Source organism: Vicia villosa, linkage group LG5, assembly GCF_029867415.1.
Source record: "Vicia villosa cultivar HV-30 ecotype Madison, WI linkage group LG5, Vvil1.0, whole genome shotgun sequence".
NCBI classification, from domain to species: Eukaryota; Viridiplantae; Streptophyta; class Magnoliopsida; order Fabales; family Fabaceae; genus Vicia; species Vicia villosa.
Window position 1 is genome coordinate 73,725,383 of NC_081184.1, and position 10,926 is coordinate 73,736,308.

The 10,926-nt window shown below is 40.1% G+C and overlaps 1 non-coding gene across 1 annotated transcript; it reads right to left on the minus strand.

The window, feature by feature from the left end:
• Nucleotides 1-265: 265 nt before the first annotated feature.
• On the minus strand, nt 266-372 carry LOC131608355 (small nucleolar RNA R71). The gene has a single exon (XR_009285620.1). It is a non-coding gene; the product is annotated as a small nucleolar RNA R71 (small nucleolar RNA).
• Between the last annotated feature and the right edge of the window lie 10,554 nt (nt 373-10,926).

Below are 10,926 nucleotides of genomic sequence, written 5' to 3' on the forward strand. Positions count from 1 at the left end.
GTTAGTACAAGCTATTCAACAGAACCAATTCTCTGGAAGCCCTACAGACGATCCTAACCTCCATTTATCCGTGTTCGTGCAATATGCCGAAACTGTCAAAGCTAACAACATTAGTTCCGAAGCTATTCGATTACGTCTCTTTCCTTTCTCCTTGAGAGATAGAGCTAGAACGTGGCTTCAATCCGTGCCTTCTAATTCCATAACTACATGGGACGAACTGAATAGAGTATTCTTAGCTAGATATTTTCCGCCAAGCAAAACTGCTATGCTAAGAGGTCAAATCAATGGATTTACCCAAAAAGATAAGGAATCACTCTTCGAAGCTTGGGAACGATACAAGGACATGCTTAGACTATGCCCTCATCATGGACTCGAACCATGGCTGATCATCCATACTTTCTATGGTGGTCTACTTTATAACACGGAAATGACTATAGATGCCGCTGCTGGCGGAGCACTAATGGACAAACCCCATGATGAAGCATACAACCTCATAGAGAACATGGCACAAAACCATTATCAATGGGGAGGAGAAAGAGATGCTCTAGAGAAAACCCACACCAAAGGAGGAATGTACGAAGTAAGTGGTATAGACCGCGTTAACGCTAAAGTAGACGCTTTAACTCAAAAAATCGAAAACTTAACCATCACTCCTTCAGCCACCGCGGCTGCTGTAGCACCTAACTGCGAGATTTGTGGATTGATTGGACACGTAGTTGCCGAATGTCAACTCTTGACTGGTATCCCATCTGATCAAGTAAACTACGCTCAAGGAAACCCTTATTCTAACACGTACAACCCTGGATGGAAGAACCACCCAAACTTTTCGTATAAGAACAACAATGCGTTGTACGCGCCTAGACAAGAACCTGCTGTCCCACCTGGCTATCAAAAAGCGCCTGTAGCTGCTCAAAACGCCCCTAGGAAGTCGAACCTAGAAATCATGATGGAAAACTTTATAGCTTCCGAACAACAAACCAACAAAGACTTCCTGAATCAAAACATCCATAATAGTGAGAAACTAAAACAACTATCAAACAAAGTAGATGCTTTAGCTACACATAACAAAATGTTAGAAACACAAATCTCACAAGTAGCTCAACAACAAGCACCTACTGCTGCCCCTGCTGGCACGTTTCTTGCTAAACCACAACCTAATCCTAAGGGACATGCGAACGCGATAACACTACGAAGTAGAACGAACTACGATGGACCTATCGATCCTAGAACTCAAAACGCACCCATGTCACAACAAGAGCCAAAGGAAACCAAAAAGACATCGACCGATGATCAAACTGCTAAGACCAATGAGAACAACACCGAAGTGGAACCTGAAAAAGAAAAACCTTACGTTCCACCACCACCTTATAAGCCACCAATTCCTTACCCTCAAAGATTAGCTAAATCCAAAACCGAAGCGCAATTAAAAAAATTTGTAGAACTTCTGAAACAATTAAACATAACCATACCTTTCACAGAAGCTATAAATCAGATGCCTTCGTACGCTAAATTCTTAAAAGAAGTTCTATCAAACAAAAAGAAACTCGAGGATAACGAAACTGTAACGCTTACCGCTGAATGTAGTGCTATCATCCAAAATAACATGCCTCCCAAACTAAAAGATCCTGGTAGCTTTTCCATACCCTGCGTAATAGGAAAGACTAATATAGAAAAAGCCTTGTGCGACCTAGGAGCCAGTGTTAGTTTGATGCATCTTTCAACCTGTAAGAAACTAAATCTGGGTGAGCTTAAGACAATGAGAATGTCTCTTCAACTAGCTGACCGTTCAGTTAAATACCCTGTAGGAATGTTAGAAAATATCCCTGTGCGTGTAGGCCAATTTTACATCCCAACTGACTTCATCATAATGGATATCCAAGAAGATTCTAACATCCCGATCATATTAGGAAGACCATTCTTAGCAACTGCTGGTACACTTATAGACGTTAAACGAGGAAAGCTTACCTTCGAAGTCAGAGAAGAAAAGATTGAATTCATTCTTTCTCAATTCCTGAAAGCACCTTCTATAATTGACACATGCTGCTCTGCCGACATCATCGATGAGTGTGTGGATGAAATAAAATCCGAACCACATAAGGAAACCGAGATCCTAAGAATTCCTATACCGCCTATTTTTGAAGATGACAACTGGCGTGGGGAATATCAAGATAACCACTTGAGTGAATGTTTAGCATTAACTCCTTATCCTATACCTGGACCTAAGAAACCTGCTATAGAACTTAAAACACTACCTACTGACCTAAGGTACGAATTCCTCGACGAAGAAATTAACCGACCTGTCATAGTTAATGCCGATTTAGGACAAACCGAGACCGAAAAACTACTCACTGACCTAAGAAAATACCCAACCGCTCTAGGATATAACATATCAGATCTGAAAGGAATAAGTCCTTCCCTCTGTATGCATCGCATTATGCTCGAAGAAGATTGTAAAACCTCTAGGGAGCATCAAAGACGAATCAATCCCATCATGAGAGATGTTGTTAAAAAGGAAATTTAAAAACTATTAGAAGCCGGAATCATATACCCAATATCTGATAGTAAATGGGTTAGTCCTGTTCATGTCGTACCTAAGAAAGGAGGAGTTACCGTAATCACTAACGCGAAAGGCGAATCTGTAGCACAACGTACCCAAACTGGATGGAGAATGTGCATTGACTATAGGAAGCTAAACAAAGCCACTCGCAAAGACCACTTTCCTTTACAATTCATAGATCAAATGCTCGAACGCCTAGCCAAACACTCGCATTTCTGTTATCTAGATGGATACTCTGGATTTTTCCAAATTCCTATTCACTCTGACGACCAAGAAAAGACTACATTTACATGTCCTTATGGTACGTTCGCTTATAGACGAATGCCTTTCGGACTTTGCAATGCACCCGCAACCTTCCAAAGATGCATGATGGCAATATTTGCCGATTTCCTGGATGGGATAATGGAAGTCTTTATAGACGACTTCTCTGTCTGTGGAGGAAGCTTTGAAACATGCTTAGAAAACCTTAAATTAGTACTCAAACGATGTGTAAGCGTCAACCTCGTACTCAATTGGGAAAAATGCCATTTCATGGTTCGACAAGGAATCGTACTTGGACACATCGTATCCGATAGAGGAATTGAAGTGGATAAAGCAAAAATCGAAATCATTGAAAACCTTCAATCTCCCAAAACAGTTAGATAAATAAGAAGCTTTCTAAGACACGCCGGTTTTTACCGACGTTTTATTAAGGATTTCTCTAAAATAACTAAGCCCTTAACTAAACTACTAATGATGGATGCCGAATTCATCTTTGACGAAAAATGCGCTGAAGCATTTCAAACACTTAAACAAGCATTAATCTCCGCACCGATTATGCAACCTCCCGACTGGAGTGAACCTTTCGAAATAATGTGCGACGCAAGCGATTATGTTGTAGGAGCTGTTCTAGGCCAACGAAAAGATAAAAAACTCCATGTCATATACTATGCGAGTAGAACCCTATACGAAGCTCAAATGAACTATGCCACAATAGAAAAAGAACTATTAGTCGTCGTGTTCGCATTAGATAAATTCTGTTCCTACTTGGTAGGAGCTAAAATCATCATATACACTGACCACGCCGCTATTAGGTACCTCTTAACCAAGAAAGACGCCAAGCCTAGATTGTTAAGATGGATCCTCTTATTACAAGAATTCGACTTAGAAATTAAGGATAAAGAGGGAACCGAAAAAGTCGTAGCAGATCATCTCTCTCGACTCGAAAATCTGAAACCCGAACAAGTACCAATCGATGATGATTTCCCTTACAAAAGACTCGTCGCTCAGTTGGAAGCTAACGAAATAGAACCATACCGACCAACCATTGGATCCAACAATTTCATAGAAGTATCTTTAGCCCGCTCCGACACACCTTGGTATGCGGATTTCGTAAATTACCTAGCCGCTGGTGTACTTCCCCCTGATCTAAGCTACCAACAGAAGAAGAAATTCTTCCATGACCTCAAACACTACTATTGGGACGACCCCCTCCTTTTCAAAAGAGGTCCCGATGGAATCTTTAGACGTTGTGTACCTGAGGAAGAAATAGGAAGTATAATAACACATTGCCATTCAGCCCCTTATGGAGGACACCATAGCAAATCTAAAACCTGCGCCAAAATCCTTCAATCTGGACTCTTTTTGCCCAACCTATGGAAAGACGTTTACTTCGCCGTATTAAACTTTGATAGATGCCAACGAACTGGAAATATCTCGAGACTTGACGAAATGCCTCAAAAGGGCATTCTAGAAGTAGAAATATTTGACGTCTAGGGAATAGACTTTATGGGACCCTTTCCATCATCTTTCGGAAATAAATATATACTCGTAGCTGTCGATTATGTTTCGAAATGGATAGAAGCTATCGCTTCTCCTACAAACGACACACGAGTAGTGATCAAACTCTTCAAAAACGTTATCTTTCCTAGATTTGGTGTACCAAGACTGGTAATTAGCGACGGTGGATCTCATTTCATTTCGAGAATCCTTGTAAAACTCCTTCGAAAATATGGAGTAAATCATCGAATAGCTACACCGTACCATCCACAAACAAGCGGACAAGTAGAAGTCTTTAACCGAGAAATAAAGCAGATATTGGAGAAAACTGTTGCTATATCTAGAAAGGATTGGTCATCCAAGTTAAATGAAGCTTTATGGGCTTATAGAACAGCTTTCAAAACTCCAATTGGAACCACCCCATTCAAACTCGTTTATGGAAAATCATGCCACCTTCCGGTAGAATTAGAACATAAAGCCTATTGGGCCATTAAGAATTTAAATTTAAATTACACTACTGCTGGTGAAAAACGAATTCTAGACATAAACGAATTAGACGAATTTAGACAATACGCTTACGAAAACGCCAAAATCTATAAAGAAAGAACGAAAAAATGGAACGACAAGCGTATATCTAGGAAAATTTTTAGCATAGGCGATAAAGTACTATTATTTAATTCTAGACTGAAATTATTTCCTGGAAAGTTACGATCTAGATGGTCTGGCTTATTCGAAATCACTAACTTACTTCTGAGCGGAGCGATAGAAATTAAAGGAGAAACCGTCGAACCTTTTGTCGTAAATGGGCAACGTCTTAAATGTTACCATCGTCTCGAGCACGATGAAAATATTGAAATTTTAAAACTTGACGAGCTACCCGCTCATTCGGAAAAATGATTTTCGTTTAATCGTCGAGCTTACAACATAAAACAAAGCGCTTGGTGGGAGACAACCCACATTTTTATTTTTATTTTTCTTGTTCTTATTTATTTATTTATTTAAAAATATTTTATGTCATTTTGAATTATTTTAATTTTTCTATTTTTTTTAGTTTTTATGTCTTTTCTACCTCTTATAATAATTATTATAATTATAACCGCTATCTTAAAATTATAAAAATCTCTCCTTTTTATAATTATAATTATTATTATAAGTTGTTACAGCTTTTAATTTTTATTTTTCTTTTTAATTTTCCTTTTAAAAACACTAGCCTATTTCTAACTAATTTTCATACTTTTTGACTTATAGGCATATTTAGTTACTAACTCATCAAAATGCAAGAAGTCGACAATATGGAAGTCGTTTTCCGTGGTAGAGGACAAGAAGCGAGATATGCTAAGCTATCTCAGAGGCAAATGGATTTGACTCGCTATCCTCACCACCCGACTATGATAAGATTAGGAATCGAAGAAAGCGTCATGTACTTGCTGAACCAAATCGGTTGGACCGGTTCTCACCTGTTCCGCAAGTTTAATACCTACCGAAAGCTCACTCTGGAATTCTTGAGTTCTTTGACTTACCTGCCTAATTGTGGACAGGGATTGAGGAAAGGAGTTATCCTCTTTCGACTCTTTGGATTAGAATATCAGTTTTGTGTCCGTGATTTTGCTGAAATGTTAGAAATCCCTCATGGATCGGATGCATACACCACAGTTCCTGAGGAAAGTCTTGGTTACTGGGAGTTGGAAAACTTCTGGGGTAAGATTACTGGTAACGATAACCCTGAGGAATTCGAGTTTCAATCCGAGAACATTCATAACCCTGCCTTCAGATACCTGCATAAGATCATCGCTCACTACATCTTCGGTAAACCCGAAAATGTCACTGAAGTTTCTAGAGAAGAGTTATTCATCATGTTCTGCACCTCTCAGGATCGTCCGGTAAACGCTATCGCATTTATGCTAGCAAACTTCGAGCGCATCATGCAAGACGAAGTTTCACCTATTCTGATCGGCGGATTCGTCACTATGATTGCAAATGCTATAGGTCTGAGAACACCACTACTTAGATTGACACCCTTTGGTTCCTACAACTCCATGAACATTCGCTTCTGCTTTATTCGAGGTATCATTGGAAACCTTGGACCTGATCAGTTTGATTTACTCATTGATAATAAAGTGCTAGATCAGTTCACCTTACCGAATCCAAGGAAGAGTGTGCACAACCCTGCTAATTGGCTTTACTATGATCAGATTCCTGAAAGAGAGTCATCTCCAGAAACCCCACATGCCTATGAACATTTAGATGATGACATGTACGTAGCAGAACAAGACTCTGAACCTGACACTCCTCCGGGATACTATGACTATGGACATATACCCGAAGATGATCTTGAACCTGAATATGAGCCTATGCCTGAAGATGATCATGTGCCTGAATATGAGCCTCTACCTGAAGATGAACCTATACCTGAGTACGAGCCTGAGACTCCTACTGGTTCACAAGAAGTTCAATCTGAAGACATGACTGATGTCGATCCTGAACAACAACAACCTGCTGCATCCCCTGAATCAGTGGCCCCAAGAAATGCTCCTCCGAGGATCGAGCATGCTCATAATCCGAGCACACATGGGCAAGCCATCGATGCACTACAACATGAAGTTCAACATATGCGCAACGAGTTACACACTCTGCAAATGCACTTCTTCAATTTCATCGACACCGTCAATGCTCAATTCGACGAAGTCTTCAAACACATTTATTCTAATGTGCACAACAACAGACGTGGCTAGATGTTAACTTTTAGGATATTAGATTTTATTTCTAGTTTTAGCAATTTCCAATTCCTAGTTTAGAATTTAATTTTCTGCATTTTTACATTCTGTTTCTATCAACACTCAGTACCAGTTTTAATCTGAAATGCATTCTTTTTATTCATTTACTGCTACTGTGTTATATTATGCTGCTATTAACTGCTATATATTTCTAAACGCATATAATATACTCAGCTTGGTTACCATTATTTTTGTTGTTTATAGTATTAAACTATGACACTGTTCTGAACTGTTTATCACACTTTATTGTACCTGTCAGAACTTGTCCAAACCAGTGCATGCGAGAAAACCACCTCCCTAGGCTAGGAGACGCACGTCTCCACCTCTGTGGGACCACCCTTCTGCATGTTAAGGACAGGAGACGCCCGTCTCCATACCCTGTCCCCCAGCAGACTGCTTGCCTGAGACGCGCGTCTCCCAAGGGCAGCAGCTGCTCCGCTTCATTGACCATCCAGAGACATCATTTCTCCCTCTTTGAATTTTGAATTTTGAATTTCAAAATTCATCATTCAATTTTCTTCCTTCTCCCCATAATTCCTTCCATTTAAACACCATAAACCACATTCATCCTCCATCACCACCTCTTTAACTCTACATCATTTCCCATTTCTCCATTCCATTCAAAATTCAAACACCACCATAAATCTCTTTCAATTCTATATTTACTCCACCATTTTCAAACCTCACTATAAAACCACACCACCACCACTCTTTTTCTTCACAACCTCCAAACCATTTTTCTATTCTTCTATTTCTCCATACTATCTCCTTCCAAACACACGATGCCTCCGCGTTCAATCATCCGAAGTGTACGCCCTGAGAGACCTCCTCCCAACCTTGAACATATTGTCCCCACGAAATTCGTGAACACTGAATGTTTAGAAACTTTGGGTCTTATAGATGGTGTCACCCGTTTACTCACAAAATCTAGCCTACACCATCTCTGTACCGTACCCGTACCCACTTATGAGCCGCTCGTCTTAGAGTTCTTAAGCTCTTTCCACTACAACACTCCTTCTGATCAACCACTCTTAACCGGTAACATCCAATTTCGGATGTTTAACCGTGACTTTAATTTGGATCAAGAAGAAGTTGCTACGTACTTGCATTTCAACAATGCACCAAATGCTCACCGCACAATTTTTCAAGAACTCAATGGCCGACCTTGGGAGCAACTCGCTTTTGAATTTTGGTTTAATCTGACTAGCGAAAATGCTACCGGTTGGAGGAATCTTCATGCTTCTCATATTCAAAATCCCGCTATACGTTATTTTCAATGTGTTTTGGGTCACACTATTTTTGCAAGATCCAACAACCACAAGGTAAACCAAAATGAGTTATTTTTCTTATATTGTGCGCTAAATAATATCCGCTTCAATGCTGCACCATTTATGCTCCAACACATCCAAGGCTGCATCAACGCTCCCGCTACAAACCCCTTCCTGTTTGGCGGTATTATTACCACCTTGGCATGTGCCTTAGGTCTCGCTGACGACCTCATCTCCCTCTCTCATCTCATGATGCCTGCTCAGTCCCTCGATCTCACTTACTGCCGTGACTCTCATCTGGTTTCACCACGTCATGATGGCCGATTCACTTTGGTCGTCAACAAAGTTCTGATTCCAAATGACATTCTGCCATGCCCCGAGCAAATCAACATCCGTTATATTCAGCGTTGGAGGCTTATTAATGAAGTTCCTCAAGAAAACCAACCTGAACATCCTAATGAGCCGGTGGATGAAATGGAACAAGAGTTCAACCAAGCAGATGCTGATTTCAACCAACCTCCTCAAAATAATCCTCCGCCTATTACTCTCGATGCCATGTATGCTGCAATTCAACGCCAAGACCAACTTTTTCAAGCTATGCAGACAAATCAAAACGAAACACTAAGGCTAATTCGAGAAATGCAACAAGAGCACCGTGACTACGCTGTCAGGACCGAAGACCGCTACACAGAAATTGCTACGCAATTACATGATCTTAACGTTCGTGCAAATGACTCTCCTACTGATAGACGTCGACGTGTTCGTACAAGAGGCGCAAGCAGTTCTCGCAACCGCAACAACGAGGAGTAGTAGCTATGCATTGAGGACACTGCATCATTTAAGTCTGGGGGAGTCGTATTACTCGCTTTAGTATCATTTCCTTTTATCTTATTTCCTTTCCTTGTAATGTTTCTTTTCAAATTCAATAAAGCATATTTATGGAATTTTAAGTCCTATATGTATATTTCCGTGGCTATTACAATTTTTTCCATTTTCTTGAGCCATAACAAAATTTTTACTCCAAAACGATAAACGCATAACCCCACACGTTCGAGAAGTACGAAGCTACTCAAATACTTAACACATAGAAACCAGAATAAAGATTCAAGACAATACCCTTATCGTCCCGACACTCTAAAACCCCCAAGTATGCGTAACCAATTTGAATACCCTTTATACCAAAACCATCGACTTTAATTCTGTAGTAACCCTTATTAGTTTATTCTTGCAGTCGGCACCGTCTTAGACACCAACTACGCAGAGAGTCAATGAATATAAGTGTATGATCCATATAATTATAAATATATGCTTAACTGCCAATAGAAATGTACCTACTAAGTAAGGTGATCCTCACACGATCATTTAACCTAACGGTCACAAATCTCAAATATAAAAACTCATTGTTGATTGGTTCAGAAGTTACCTGGTACTGAACTTGGTAGGAAGGACTATGGTTCGACTCCCCACAATCTACAAATGAGCGCTAAGGAGTATACCACATAAATGTGCCAGAACTCCATAAGAAGGATCATAGTCACTAACCGGCTACTCTGCTATGTGCGTGTCAAGGTAATGGACTTAATGTGATTGCGCGCGAATGAAAAGGGTAAAACAAGATGAAGAGTCAAGGTCAAGCTATGATGGCATGATTCGGATTGGTATGCATGCTAGGAGTTGTCTAGTGTCGCTACTGTAAGTTTATTGCTAGGATCTACCGCATAAGTTTCAAACAGAAACACTCTGTAGCTGAGTACGACCCGAACGACGTGGTGGAAATGTATTTCATTTCACTGTCCTCTGATTTTCTATCTTATTATTTGCTTGAGGACAAGCAAAGGTTCAAGCCTGGGGGAATTTGATAACACGATTTTATATCATATATTTAGCTTGAAATCCATAAATATTTATAGCATTTTCCTTTAATTATATTGTTTTATTATGATATTATGCGGGTATTTGCGATATTTCAGGTTTTACGCTCATATTGAGACTATTTGTGAAAAGGAAAGAAATGGAGCTAAAATCACTACTATTTGTGCCTAAAAGATGGAAAAGGGGTGCTGAAGCAAGAAAGGGGTGCAAAGAAGGCCCAATTGTGCAAACTACAAGTCCAGCCCACGAAGAAGCCAATTGCGTGTGGCCCAACTCAATCCAGCACGTGGAGACGCACGTCTCCAACGTCTCTTGCCACGTCACCAAAAGGAGACGCACGTCTCCAGCTGCCTCCTAGATCTTCTCCACTTGAGACGCACGTCTCAAGTCGTTCAAAGGCTCTCCTCAAAAAGTGGAGACGCACGTCTCCAAGTCCAAGTCAAGAAGAGCTCCTCCTTTCACGCATCCCAACTGCAGACCCTCAGCTATAAATAGAGACTGCTACTTCAGTTCAAGGAGTCCGAATTTCTGCTAACGAAGTGCTGCCGAATTATTTCTTCAAGCATTTATTTTCCTGCCTTTCATTTAACCGCTTTATTTTTCTCGCAACAATTTCTACACCGGAAATTGTTGTGAACATTTCGTAGATCTAACCTTACGTTAGATTTAATTTTATATTCCTTGTTTTTAAATTCCT